The sequence below is a fragment of the Hypanus sabinus genome, chromosome 3, assembly GCF_030144855.1.
Source record: "Hypanus sabinus isolate sHypSab1 chromosome 3, sHypSab1.hap1, whole genome shotgun sequence".
Classification (NCBI taxonomy): domain Eukaryota; kingdom Metazoa; phylum Chordata; class Chondrichthyes; order Myliobatiformes; family Dasyatidae; genus Hypanus; species Hypanus sabinus.
Genome location: NC_082708.1, coordinates 46,705,797 through 46,720,977, shown reverse-complemented (window position 1 = coordinate 46,720,977; position 15,181 = coordinate 46,705,797). Strand labels below are relative to the sequence as shown.

Sequence of the window (15,181 nt, the reverse complement as noted above, 5' to 3'; positions counted from 1 at the left end):
TAACCACGTCTGCACCAGGTCCACAGCAACTCGGAGAACATGTTAAGGAACTGGAGCTGCAGCTCAATGACCTTCAGCTCATACAGGAAACTGAGGAGGTGATAGATAGGAGCTGTAGGGAGGTAGTCACCCCTAAGTTGCAGGATGCGGTACCTGGGTTATGGTCAAGAGGGAAAGGAAATGGGTAACTAGTACAGAATACCCCTGTGGCCATTCCCCTCAACAACAAGTCTGGATACTGTTGGGAAGGACTACTTACTGGGGGAAACCACGACGATCAGGTCTCCCGCACTGTGGCTCAGAAGGGAAGGGGAGAGCAGACGACTGCAGAAGTCGTTCATTCATTTCAGGTGCCTTGCCCTTCAGCGTTGGTAATCATACCTCTCCATCCATCACGGTCCCTGACCCTCCAAATTGTAGCTGTTGCCTCCCTGGTTTCTAACCAGGATGTTAATCCATCTATCATTTTCATTCTCTCTCTGCCTTGGCTTCTTCTTCCTTCCAGCTTTCCCATTGCAGCAGGAGTGATAGGGGATTCCATAGTTAGAGGAGTAGACATGAGATTCTGTGGACACCTGGATGGTTTCTTTCCTCTCAGGTGCCAGGGTCAGGAACATCTTGGTCTGGGTCCACAGCATTCTAAAGGGAGAGCAGCCAGAAGTCTTAGTACACATTGGCACTAATTGTCATTGGTAGGAAAAGCGAGGGGGTCCTGAAGAGCATATTTACAGAACTAGGTAGAAATCTGAAAAGCAGGACTTCTAGGCTAGTAATCTGTGGATTGCTGCTTGTGCCATGCACCATTGAGGGTAAGAATAGGCTGATTTGGCAGTTGAGTGTGTGGCTGTGGCTGGGGGCAGGGTTTCAGATTTCTGAATTATTGGGATCTCATCTGGGAAGCATGACCAGCACAAAAGGGACAGGTTACAATGGAACCCGATGTGGGCTAAAATCCTTGCCAGCAGGTTTGCCAGAACTGTTGAGGGTGGTTAAACTGATTTGGCAGGGCGATGGGAAACAGTGATAGGACTGAGAATGAGGCAGTTAGTATACAAGCAGAGGCAGTGTGTAGTGAGACTGTGAGAAAGGACAGGCAGATGGGAGGGCAAAATTGAATGAGTTGTACTGTAACGGGGACAATATCCTGTAGATGGTCTTGTGGTGTGGTTAGCGATCGGCAGGTACGACGTTGCGGGCATCACTGAGTTGTGGCTGAAAGAAGATTATAGTTGGGAGCTAAATATCCAAGGTAACACGTTGTATTAAAAGGACAGGCAGGTGGACAGAGGTGGTGGGATGTCTTGGTTAGCAAAAAAAATGAAATCACATCCTTAGAAAGAGGTGACATAGGATTGGTTGTGGGTAGAGTTAAAGGGAAAAAAGACCCTGATGGGAGTCTGAACAGCAGCCAGAATGTGGGGCACAAATTACAAAAGCAGATAGAAAAGGCATGTCTGAAGGAGTGTTATGACAGTATGCAGATTTGGAAAATCAGGTTGGTGCTGATTTAAGATCCGAAGAGAAGAATTTGTAGAGTGCCTATGAGATGGCTTTTTAGAGTTGCTTGTAGTTGAGCCCACTAGGAGATCAGCTATTCTAGATTGGGTGTTGCGCAATGAACTGGATCTGATTGGGGAGCTTAAAGGTAAGGGAACCTTAAGAAGACAGTGATCATAATATGATAGAATTCACCCTACAATTTGAGAAGGAGAAGCTGAAGTCAGATATATCAGTATTACAGTGGAATAAAGGGAATTACAGAGGCATGAGTGAGGAGCTACCCGAAGTTGATTGGAAGGGGACAGTAGCAGGGATGGTGAAAGAGGAGCAAAGGCTGGAGATTCTGGGAGCAATTCAGGTGGCACGGAATAGATACATCCCAAACAAGTACAGGTATTCCAAAGGCAGGATGACGCAACCCTGCCTGACAAGAGAAATCAAAGCCAACATAAAAGTGAAAGAGAGGGCATATAATGAGCAAAAATTACTGGGAGGTTAGAGGATTGGGAAGCTTTTAAAAAGCAACAGAAGGCAACTAAAAAAGCCCCTAGGAGTGAAAAGATGAAATCTGAAGGCAAGCTCGCCAATAATGTCAAAGAGGAAACCAAATGTTTTTTCACATAACGAGTAAAAGAGAGGCAAGAATAGTAATGGAGGAAACAGCAGACAAACTAAAGTATTTTGCATCAGTCTTCACTGTGGAAGACAGTAGCAGTATGCCGGATGTTCAAGGGTGTCAGGGTGTAGTTGCTATAACTAGGGAGAAGCTAAAAGATCTGAAGGCAGATAAGTCACCTGCACCAGATGTACTACACCCAAGGGTTCTGAAAGAGTTGGCTGAAGAGTTTGTGGAGGCATTAGTAATGATCTTTCAATAATCTCTAGATTCTGGCATGGTTCCAGGAAACTGGAAAATTGTAAATGTCACTTCACTCTTCAAGAAGGGAGGCAGAAGAAAGGAAATTATAGGCTAGTTAGATATTGGAGTTGACCATTGAGGAAGAGGTTTCAGGGTAGTTGGAGGCACATAATAAAATGGGCTCAAGTCACCATGGTTTGCGCAAGGGAAAATTTTGCCTGACAAACCTGTTGAAATTCTTTGAGGAAATAACAAAGGGATGGACAAAGGAGAATTGATGGATGTTGTGTACTTGGATTTTCAAAAGGACTTTGACAAGGTGCCACACATGAGACTGCTTAGCAAGACAAGAACGCATGGTATTATCGGGAAGATATTAGCATGAATGGAGCAGTGGCTGATTGGCAAGAAGCAAAGAATGGGAATAAAGGGAGCCTTTCCTGACTGGTTGCCAGTGACGTGTTCCACAGAGGTTGGTGTTGGGAATGCTTCTTTTTATGTTGTATTTCATTGATTTGGAATGACAGAATTGAATGCTTGTGGCCAAGTTTTCAGATGATATGAAGACAAGTGGAGGGTCAGGTAATATGGAGGAAGCCGGTGGCTGCAGAAGGACTTAGATTATGAGAATGGACAAAGAAATGGAAGAAGGAATACAATGTCAGAAAGTGTATGACCATTCATTTTGGCAGAAGGAATAAAAGTGTAGACTATTTTCTAAAAGGGGAGAACATTCGAAAATTCAAGGTGCCAAGGGAGTTGGGAGTCCTTATGTAGGATTCCCTAAAGGTTAACTTGCCAGTTGAGTCAGTGGTAAGGAAGGAAGGCAAATGCAATGTCAGCATTCATTTTGAGAGGACCAGAATATAAAAGCAAGGATGTAATGCTGAGGCTTTATAAGGAATTAGTGGGGTCTCACTTGGAGTATTGTGAGCAGTTTTGGGCACCTTATCTAAGAAGGGATATATTGACAATGGAGAGGGTTGAAAGGAGGTTCATGAAAATGACTCTAGGATTGAAAAACTCATCATATGAGGAACATTTGATGGCTCTGGCCCTGTACTCGCTGCAATTTCAAATGAGGGAAACTTTCAATGAAACCTAGTGGATGTTGAAAGGTCGAGATAGAGTGGATAGGGAGAGGTTGTTTACTGTAGTAGAGGAGTCAAGGACTGTAGGGCACAACCCCAGAATACAGGGATGTCCATTTAGAATGGAGATGGGGAGGAATTTCTTTAACCAGAAGGTGGTGAATCTGTGAAATTAGCTGTCACAGGCAGCTGTGGAGACCAGGTCAGGGCATGAAAGGTTACTGAGAGAAGAATGGGAGAATGGGGCTTGGAAGGAAATTGATCAGCCATGATGAAATGGTGGAACAGACTAGATGGGCCAAATGGCTTAATTCTACTCCAATGTCTTATGATCTTGTGTTTCTATGCAAATTTTTAGGACATTAATCACATATCTTACTCTACAACACAAATCATAACGTCAATAATTAAGGTATTAGTCTATTGCTGAATTTTGTAATCAGATGTGTTCGGAACTGCAAGCAGTAAACTGATAGACTGACGATCCAAAGACCAAGAGATCACTAGTGAGCACAGATGAAAAGGAATGCCAAATGAGCTACATGAAGAATGAATGGCCAGGCTTAAACTTCAGTTGGTTTGCAGGTTTAAGCAGAAAGAAAACAAAATATTACTTTCATTAACAGTTTAATCCTTCAAATTCTGGCAGCTGTGGAGAATTCCATCAGCGATATAAAAGCATTTTTAGCTTAAGCTAGTGACAAAGAAATCTAAATAGTAATCCTCACAATGTGGTAATAAAGCTTTATTATTGTATTAATTACATTACTGAAATAAATACTTAAATACATTGAGATAATAAGTCAGAATTTAATTATGTTTCTCCTTTAGAAATAGTAGCAATGTCCCTCAGGGACAGTGGAGATTTTCATTTTCATATGTGGGCCTCTACTCAATGCTAGATGCTGCTATCAAGTTCCTGAATGGGCTCTTTATTACGTAACTACTACAGATATTCTCTGTATCAGTCTTTTTCTAAATAATGCTGAAGTTTCTTTACTTGGTATCAGGGTCTGTTTTATCTGGCATTGTACTGGCATCACAACGTCTGTCTCACAGTGCTTATATCTTTTATTGCTGGTACCATTGTCAGGGTCTCTTAATATCAGTGCCTAGCATCTCTCAATGTTTTTCATTCAATAGCTGGAGTTTTTGCCTGCATTGCTTGACCCAGCATCACTTACAGAAGAAATGATTAACAAAGGGAAGTATACCCCTTGATATTAATCCAGTTTTTCACATATATCTTTTTGTTCCAGAGTTATTATCGAGTTTTAAATTGTGCTCCAAATTTAATGAATAAAATTCTATCAGTCCACAAAAGTGAACTTTAAATGCAGGTAAAGTTCTTTATACTATTTTATATAGATCTTGGCTATTCAGCAGTTGCCTCAATCTCAGGGTCGAACACAAGAGTTAATAAGTCAATGCCCTTCGTCCAAATGTCTTTCAGCAGCTTCATCAATGATTATCCTTCAATTATAAAGGTCAGAAGTACAGACGTTTGCTGCTGAATATATGATATTAATGATTTGTTTTTACATGGCATTACTTGAGAAGAAATAGATTTAGTCGAAACAGACTGCCATGATCTGGAGCAATTAAAAAAATGCCCGAGGAACTCAGTGGGTCAAGCAGTACCTGTGGAGTCAGAGAGAGGGGGAATCAACCCTACTTCAGGACCAATGCAAGAAATAGAATTGACCAGATGTGACAAGCAACACTCTTCACAGACACGTGCAATGCAGAGATTATGTTCAGTAAAACTTCACTTTAAATTCATTGAGACCAGCACTGTGGAATCCACTGTCGTCAATGTCCTGAAGATCATCAATGCTGAGAAATTGAACTGCATCAATTACAGAATTATACACTTACAAGTCAAAAGTCTGCATATTCTAGAAAAAATTGACTCATGACTGACTCCCAAAAGATTTCCCTTACTTACCAGGCACAAATTGGGAATGAAATGAAATATTTTTGATTTGTCTGGATAAAGGCAACAAAGTATCCACTTCATTTTCACCCCATCTTCCAGCTGGAACATTCTGTACCAGCACAAAACAACTACAATTCTGCAACCTGTTCTGCAACAGGTGCACTGTAATATAGCACCTCCCATGTCTGCTACCAATAAGAATGAACAAGAGGCACTTGGAAGTAATATATCTTACTTCACACCCCAAAATCTTGGAAACTCCCACCCAAAAACACCATAGAGCATTTCCTGCAGCAGTCATAGTGACGGCTAAAGTTGACCGTCTCAGGAGCAGTTTGGGATGGACAATTACTATGTATTGGCAGTGATACCCAAATCCTTTTGAAGGAATGAGAACAGTTTTTTAAAATGTGGCCAATGCCATTGAAGTCTCTTGATACAGATCAAGAAATACAGCAATCTTATAATTTGCACATTTTAATCAGTTTCAATAATATGCTGTCACATAAATTCAAAGTATGTCCAAAAAGTACGCAAGTTCCTGATTCATCTGTAACCAATAATCCCAAATAATTGGCAGATACTCTAAAACTTAACTCTCTCGAGTATTAGATGACAGCAACCTCAAATGAAAATGACTTGCTCAGTTGCTTAAAGTGCCTCTGCAACTATATGTTATATATTTATCTACATTTGAGTTTGATTTATTTATTTCTGTATTTTCTTCACCACCATGCTCATCTATAACATGCCAAGCTGCAACAAGAATTGAAATCTAGCAGCACAAAGGTTCTAAAGACTTATAACCTGAGTTGATCACTAACTAGAAATATTTTCATGTGTACTCTGCTATTTAACTATTCATAAATTCTGTTGGCTCAGCATCTGGCTCAAAAAGTCATGCTTCCTTTCAATTATGGCTCTGCTTTCTCTTTAACTTACTGGGTCCCCTGTCCCTGCCCTCTTTTTAAACCCAGCAGTCGCATCCTTGTGCTCTGCTTAAGCTGACCAGGACTTGGTTTTCTGCACTCCTTTGAAATATACTGGGTTCACTGGAAAGTTTATTACGTTCCTATGTAACATCTCAAAAATGAATTAAAAATGTGATGGGATATTAATAGCATACAAAACTTCCAATAATCCAGAAAATCTGCCAGTCTAGTACTGCTAAAATCCCAAGCATCAGGTTGCTGTTTTACTGCAATAATTGTAATGTGTTACATTTAGCACTAAAGAAAGAGGACTGAATAATGAAACTCTGTTGCAAGATACTTCTATGATATAAAGGGCAATGGTCAAAACTAGAATGGCCTTCTATAGCTAGTTATGCAAAATACAAGGAGGTAGACAAGTTGGTTGTTTTACTAAGTTCATTGTGAAATTACATTGGTGAATATATTCATGTATCTCATTTGCTCAAACGTTTCAATCTCTTCCAGCCCAGCCATTAACTTGCCAATAGATCTTGCCACTAGTTCAATCTCACAACAATCCTGTAGCTTGGCAATGGAAAATTAATCTATTCTTATCCAGTTTAAATCCAGACTTGCATGATTGACAATTGATTGCCTCTAAAATGGTCTAGAAAGATATTTAAGTAGCAATCAAACTAAGCAAACTCCCTGATTTTGACACAGTTATGACAATTAACTGACTTTAAGTTGCCTAATTGAAATGATCATGTTATTGAATTCATGCCTGTAGCCTTCCAGTCCAGGTCTTTGCATTACAAGCAGGACAGAAACATCACCTGACTACACTTCTGATATTTCAATGACTGCACATCAGATTAAGCCTCAGTTTAATATCATGCAGGCTACAATGTAATTTTAGATAGTTAATTAGTATAATTAAATGTCATTCTTAATTCTGTGGCAACACTCCACCCCCATGGTTTCATGATTCACCATGGGAATCTGAGCTTGATATTTTTTGTGTTGGGGAGGGTTGGGGATGTAGAGAACATATTATTTCTTACCGGCGGTATTGAGTTCCCCTTGGCTCATGTAAACTGATTCATATTCAAAGGAAAAAAACTGAAGTTGCTGATAGAAGCATTAGCAGATCAACCTCTTGTAAAAAAAAAAGTGCCTGTTTGTCCACTCCAAACTTTATACAAAATGGTAAATACATTCCATACTGAAAATGTTGTTCCAAGGTAATATTTCACTCTGGCAAAGAATGATTCAGCAAAATGGTACATCTGTCCAATGGGAGTCCTTTTTGTACAGTAGAGGCTTTATGTGGAGTTGAACAATTTGGCTACAAGTATTTTTCTGAGAGTGTCTTGGCGCAGAATTCTGATTCGTCATGTTTGATATTTGTTACTACTTGAGCAGGAAGAAACAAGGCCAAGCTTTATATTCTGTAAAATGAGACTCCTTGCATGAATAGATCTTTTGTTATGTTATAATATTTAATACTGAAGATTTCAATTTAATAACTAATTGAAAGATGTGTGTGAGAAACTTTTAAAATTACTGTTTTAGTTCTGCAAATGAAGGTAGAAGTTTAAATATTATACTGTTTCTAGTTCTTACTTTGGTGCTGGTGATTGACAACAAGATCAGCCCGTGATTCACTGGGAGGAGGAAAGGATTTATTGCAGGAGACAAACAGTTCATTACGTTCTTTGGCTAAGTTTTTCAGCACCTGACTTAAACTTTAAACAAACGCAAAACTGTAATAGGTGATGCAATTAACCTCACATTACTGGGAACATTTGAAAGTTAAGGTAATGATTAAAAAGGGAAAACTAGATGATCTTCAGACAAATTTCTTCTTAAAAATTGTAAACAAGAGAATATCTGCAGATGTTGGAAATCCAAGCAAAACACACAAAATGCTGGAGGAACTCTGCAGGCCAGGCAGCATCTATGGAAAAGAGTACAGTCGACGTTTCAGATTGAGACCCTTCATCAGGACTTAAAAATTGTAAGTTCTTTAGCCTAAAACATTAATTTCATGTTTCAAGAATCCTGCTTGACTTGTTACTTTTCTAATATTTTATCTTTTCCAATTTAACTGATAGAATTTTAAGGTTATAGTCCTCTGCAATGAATTACCATATTGAAAAGGCTTTGTATAAAGTGAAGTTAACTGTATAAAAGGCAATTTAAAAAAAAGATTAAATTTCAGATTCAGATTCAGTTTATTTGTCACAAATGCAATGCAGTTAAAAAATGAGACAACGTTCCTCCAGAATGATATCACAAAAGCATATGACAAAACAGACTACACCACAAAATCCACATAACGTTTGGCAATCCCCAATCCAGAGTCCGGAGAGGCTGCTGCGTATTAGTATCACGCTACTGTCTTAGCGCGTTCCCCGGAAAGGAGCTCCAAATCCACCAGACAAAACAAAACCAAAAACTAAAGCTTCAAGACCTGCACAAAACCACATAATTACAACATATAGTTACAACAGTGCAAACAATAGCATAATTGATCAAAAAAAACAGTCTATGGCAGGCATGGGCAAACTACGGCCCGGGGGCCATATGCAGCCCGTTAAGCTTTTTAATCCGGCCCGCAGAACTTGATGAAATTATATTAATAAACCTTGTTAACGTTTTTTCCCCGCAATTCTGGCGTTTTCCCAATAGATGACGCACTCTATATACATTGACCTTTGTTGAGGTGCAGCGTATTACTCCACATTTGCGCTTTACTCTTTGTTCGGCTCGACCTATTTGTGTGAACAGGCATTCAGCGTCATGAACATCAACAAAGCCAGCCACAGATCCAAGTTAACTGACCAACACCTCAGATCCTTCCTGAGAATCGCCACAACAAAACTAAATCCAGACTTTGATGCGCTGGCTAAAAAGGGAGACCAACAACACTGTTCCCACTGAAATTAAAAATAAGTTTCTTCGTTGTGTTATGTAAAAAATGCATTTGAAAATATTTTTTTCAATAAGCCTTCCATGTTACATGTCATTTCTGTTAAGTGATGGACATGAGTAGTGCGCAGGTGCACATACGTTCTCAAAATAAAAAATGCGCTCCAGATCAAATAACACGCTCCACATACTGGTGCACTGTCACTGTTCTGTCCTTGTGCTGGTCGTTGTTGAGTTTTGGCACAGGGGACAATTGAATAAAAAGGAGTAGGACAAGTAGACCTGCATCTCCTACCGTTTTTGAAATAAAGACAGTCAGGAGGAGAGTGATGATGATAATATCTTGAAGGATAACAGAATTTTCAGTGCTTTAAAATAACTGTTACTATTAAAAAAAGCTGTATTTTATTCATTTAATTTTCAGTGTTTTAAAAGTCATTTCAATAAATAGCTAAATACCATGGGACTTCAAAGACAGATATTTTGTTGTAATGCATTTGTTCATTTTCAATTGAAATTAAAGCACATGTTTTCTACATATCCCATGATATTTTATTTTCTCTTATGAGGTGTATTACCAAAACACTCCGTCCATCTGCTCCTGATCCGGCCCCCCTGTCAAATTTTAGAACCCTTTGTGGCCCACAAGTCAAAAAGTTTGCCTACCCCTGGTCTATGGGCACAGTAAAAATAGTCCAAAGATGTTAAAAGACTATAAGTTCAAAAGAAATCACCACACAGTTTCTACAAGTCCCCAGGGTCCCGAAAGACTCACCATCCCACGCCAGCGGCAGAAGGGAATACCTCTGCTATGGACTTCCACGGCGCCACCTGATTCAGGCTTGCAGACACAGCACACAGTGAAAGCGACCTGACCACACCGGACTGTGAGTCTGTCAAACCTCCGAGCCGACGACCATCCTCTGCCGAGCGTATTAAGACGGCCCCGCCAACGGCCGTCGGCAACGCGACCCCAAGGACTGGGGGCCTGTTCTTCCCAGCGGAGTCCCGGACCTCACAGCAGCAACGAAGAAGGTCTTCCTGTAGATTTCCCGATGTTCCTCCGTGCTCCCACATCCGTTTTCAATCGATTATGATTGCGCATGGCAGCCCACTTCACAAATAACAGATAATCAGCTCTGGAGTGGCCGCTGCAAGCTGCGTCGCGCCGCCATCTTGGAATTATAAAATCAGAGTTAATTTAAAATGAAATATCTTAAGTATTGCTTTGTTAGAAGATGGGCACAAGCAAGACACAGAAGGAAGCTTAAAGATGTGGCAGTGGATGAGGAACTTGACATTTTATAGAAAGCTAAGAAATAATCCCTGCAGAGATATATTTTAGGTAATGTGCCACAAAGTTTCAACAGAACACCAGATATGTACTACCTCACATGATGAGCAACTGATGACTTGACAATTTAACACTACCTTCCATACCACAGAACAATATTGACCCACATACCACATTCTAGATTGAAGGACAGTTACAGAACTTTAGTTCTATACTTTGCCCAAGGAGGAAAATTACTGACCACTGTTAGACCTCACTATCAATCGTTTGATGCCATGTCATAAGACGTGGGTGATTATGGTTCTTCCATGACTGTGATTGTTTCTGGCAAATTTTTGTACAGAAGTGGTTTTCATTGCCTTATTCTGTCCAGGGTCTTTACAAGATGGGTGACGCCAGCCTTTATCAATGGACGATGGACTTGTCTGCATTAAATTACATCTGCCAATTTTCAGCCCATTTTTCCAGCTGGTCCAGATCCTGCTGGAAGCCATGATGGCCTTCCTTGTTGTCCACAACACCCCCAATCTTGGTGTCATCCGCAAATTTGTTGATCAAAATTAACCACCATTATCATCCAGATCATTGATATAGATGACTTCAATGGATCCAGTCCCAATCCCTGCGGCACTCCACTAGTCACAGGCCTCCAGTCAGAGAGGCAACCATCTACTACCACTCTCTGGCATCTCCCACAAAGCCAATGTCTAATCCAATTTACTACCTCATCCTGAATGCCGAGTGACTGAACCTTCTTGACCAGCTTCCCTTGCAGGAACTTGTCAAATGCCTTGCTAGAGTCCATGCGGACAACATCCACTACCTTATCTTCATCCACTTTCCTGGTAACTTCCTCGAAAAAGTCTATAAGATTGGTTAGATATGACCCACCACACACAAAGCCATGCAGACTATCCATAATCAGTCCATGTCTATACAAATACTGAAATATCTGGTCCTTTAGAATATCTTCCAATAACTTTCCCACAATGGATCTCAGGCTTACCGGCCTATAACTTCATTTATTTTTACAGCCTTTCTTAAGCAATGGGATAATATCAGCTATCCTCCAATCCTCTGGTAACTCACTTGTTGCTGAGGATGATTTAAATTTCTCTGCTCAGGCCACGGCAATTTCTTCACTTGCCTCCCATAGGGTCCAAGGGAACAGCTCGTCAGGCGCTGGGGACTTACCCACCCTGATTTGCCTCAGGACTGCAACACCTCCTTCTCTGTAATCTGTACAGGGTTCATGAAGTTGAAGTCACTTTGTCTCATTTTTATGGACTCTTTGTCTATCCCTGAGTGAATACAGATGCAAAAAAAAAAATTATTTAACCTCGCCCCATCTCCTTTGGCTCCACACATGGATCACCATTTTGATCTTCCAGAGGACCAAATTTGTCTGTTCCAATCCTTTTGCTTTTAACATATCTGTAGAATCCCTCAGGATTCTCCTCCACCTTGTCCAAGGCACCCTCATGCCTTCTTTTAGCCCTCAATTTCTTTCTTAAGTGTTCTCTTGCATTTCTTATGCTTCAAAAACACCTCATTTGTTCCTAACTGCCTATATTTGCCATGCACCTCATTTCCCCCCACCCCCTTAACCAGAGACAAAATCTTTTGAAAATCAAGATTCCCTATACCTATTATCTTTACCTTTTATACTGACAAGCACATGCAAGCTGTGTACTCTCAGAATTTCTTTGTTGAAGGCCTCCCACTTATCATGTACACCTTTGCCAGAAAACAGCCTGTCCCAATCCACACTTGCCAGATCTTTTCTGCTACCATTAAAATTGGCTTTTCTTCAATTTAGAATCTCAACTGGTGGACCAGACCTATCTATTTCCATATTTATTTTGAATTGTGATCACTAGATACAAAGTGTTCCTCTACACAAACTTCTGTCACCTGCCTGGTCTCACTCCTTAATAGCAGATCAAGTATCGCATGAGCTCTCATTGGAACATCTATGTACTGATTACAGAAACTTTCTGAAACTCGTTTGACAAACTCTATCCCATCTAGACCTTCTACAGTATGGGAGTCTCAGTCAATATGTGGAAAGTTAAAATCACCTAGTATAATAACCTGTAAATTTGTTCCTCAAAATCCCTCAGACTGTTGGATGGTCTGTAAAATAACCACATTAACGTGATCATACCTTTCTTATTCCTCAGTTCCACCCATAACACCTCACTGGCTGAGTTCTCCCATCTGTCCTGACTGAGCATTGCCGTGACATTTTCCCTGTGTAGTAATAACACCCCTCCTCCGTTAATCTCCCCCACTGTGTCGCATCTAAAACTATGGAATATTGAACTGCTAGTCCTGTCCCTCCTGCAACCAAGCCTCCCGAAAGGCTACAATATAATAATTCCAGATGTTGATCCATCCCGAGTGTATCTGCCTTACCTACGCTACTTCTTGCATTGAAGTATACACAGCTCAGGTCATTAGTCGCACCATGCTCAAACTTTTGGTTCCTGACTTTGTCTGAGGCCTTAACCATGTTTCTACAACCTCTCCATTAACTGTTCTAGCATTCTGACTTTCATCCCCTGCAAATACGGTTCAACCCCCCCCCCCCCAAAGTATTAATAAACCTTTCTACTAAGATATCAGTTCCCTTCCAGTTCAGGCACAAACCATCCTTTCTGTACAGCTCCCACTTTCCCTAAATGAGAGCCCGATGAACCAAAAATATGAAGCCCTCCCTCCTGCACCAACTCCTTAGCCACATCTTAAACTGTACAACCTTTCTATTTCTGGCCTCATTAGCACATGGCACAGGTAGCTAGCCTGAAATCACAATCCTGGAAATCCTGTCCCTTAACTTTGCACCCATCTCCCTGAACTCATTACGCAGAACCTCATCACTGTTCCTACCCATGTCATTAATACCTACATGGATCATGATCTCTGTCTATTCAACTTCCCACTGAAGAATGCTGAGGACTAGATCCAAGCTGTCCTGGACCCTGGCATCTGGGAGGCAACATACCATCTGGAAATCTCATTCTCATCCACATAACCTTCTTTCTGTTCCCCAAACTAATTAATCCCCTATTACCACATCTCTCGTCTTCTCCTCCCTTCCCATCTGAGTTGCAGAGCCAGACTCAGTATCAAACATCTAACCACTGACTTTCCTCTGCTAATCCTTCCCCCCAAAACAGTATCCGGTTGTTGAGGGGGACGGCCACAGGGGTAGTCTGCACTGGCTCCTTAATCCCTTTCCCCTTCCTGACTGTCACCCGGTTTCCTGTGTCCTGCACCTTGGGTATAAATACCTCTCTTTATGTTCTATCTATCAGCCCTTCAGCCTTCAGTTTCAGCTTTGACTCCATAACACGAAGTGTTAGAAGCTGCAGCTGGATGCAGGTCTCGCATTGAATTACGATTCAAGCCACTATACTCAGGCTAGTCTACGGTCAGAGAACCAGTTGCTCACTATGGAACAATGCAAACTCAAGTGCAGGAGTTCATAATAAAGGCATATACTGTACACTATAGGCATAATTTGTAAATTCACTACAGTTAATTAATAAAGGGTAATAATGAAACAGCAGAGTCATCAGATATATGGTTTGACATTACAGTAAAAGACAATGTATATAAAAAAACAGTAGTTAACCAAGAGGCAATAATGTGGAATGATTAATATTAATATTACTAATATATTAATGATTAATATCTGTAATTAAAAAAAGGATCTAGTGTTTGTCCAGCATATATGATGAATAAACTCATCTTGGGCTTCAAGCCAGGTACAGGTGTTGATTATAACCAATGTTTCATCATCCCTGATAAAGATGGTGGAAATTGTCATCAAAACATCGGTTATTTTCGATGCCTATACACAGATGGAAGCCCAAGAAGAGTTTTTTCATAATTAAAAAGTACTCAGCAAAGTAATGGGATCAAGGATATAGAAATCCCCTGGATCAGCTGGCCTCTGACCTAGCATTGAGAGATGGCTGAGAAGATGGAGTAGGTGTTGAATACATCCTCCAAAATTCCGTCAAGTCTGGAAAGGCCCAAGCAGAATGGAAACAGTAGATGCAGCACCAATATTCAAAGAGGTGGGGGCGGGAAAGAGAAAACAGGCAACTACAATCCAATTAGTCTAATTTCATTGTGTAAACTATTATCATGCAAGTGATAAGAGGCAACATAGTTTTAACGAAAGACAACTGAATCAAAACAGAAACCACTCCTCTCCTCATTGCCCAACCCAAGCATATCCCGCATTATGCTTTTATTTAACAAATTTAGAGTTTGTCAATTATGTAATTTGCAGCATTGATAAAGAGGAGAAGTGAATATGGTGTGCTGGGTATTCCATAAAATGCCATGCAGGATTCATATCTTACAGTTAAGGTGAGCTTGGTTAAGTGAGATGGAACTTGCCAATGTGAAAATGAATGGCTTAACAAGTGTGCTACCTCAAGAACGTTCTGGGATCTGCACTATGCATAATTAATATTAGTGACTGAAATGAATAGGAAGTTCAGTACTTACATGTTTGACACTGATAGAAAGGTAGGAGAGAGAATCAGTTGGGAAGTCAGATCTGTTTGAAAAGATATACTTTCTTAAATAATCTGTCAAATTCAAAGATGAAATGCATTTGTTCAAAGTGGG

The 15,181-nt window shown here is 40.5% G+C and overlaps 1 protein-coding gene across 1 annotated transcript in view; it reads left to right on the top strand.

Annotated features, from left to right (window-relative positions):
• Positions 1-5,398: 5,398 nt before the first annotated feature.
• The window catches only part of ift88 (intraflagellar transport 88 homolog), a 187,257-nt gene continuing 177,474 nt past the window's right edge, over positions 5,399-15,181 (top strand). Inside the window, exon 1 of the mRNA XM_059964217.1 lies at positions 5,399-8,323. The gene's annotated coding sequence lies outside the window, so the exon portion shown is untranslated. The remainder of the gene's footprint in view (positions 8,324-15,181) is intronic.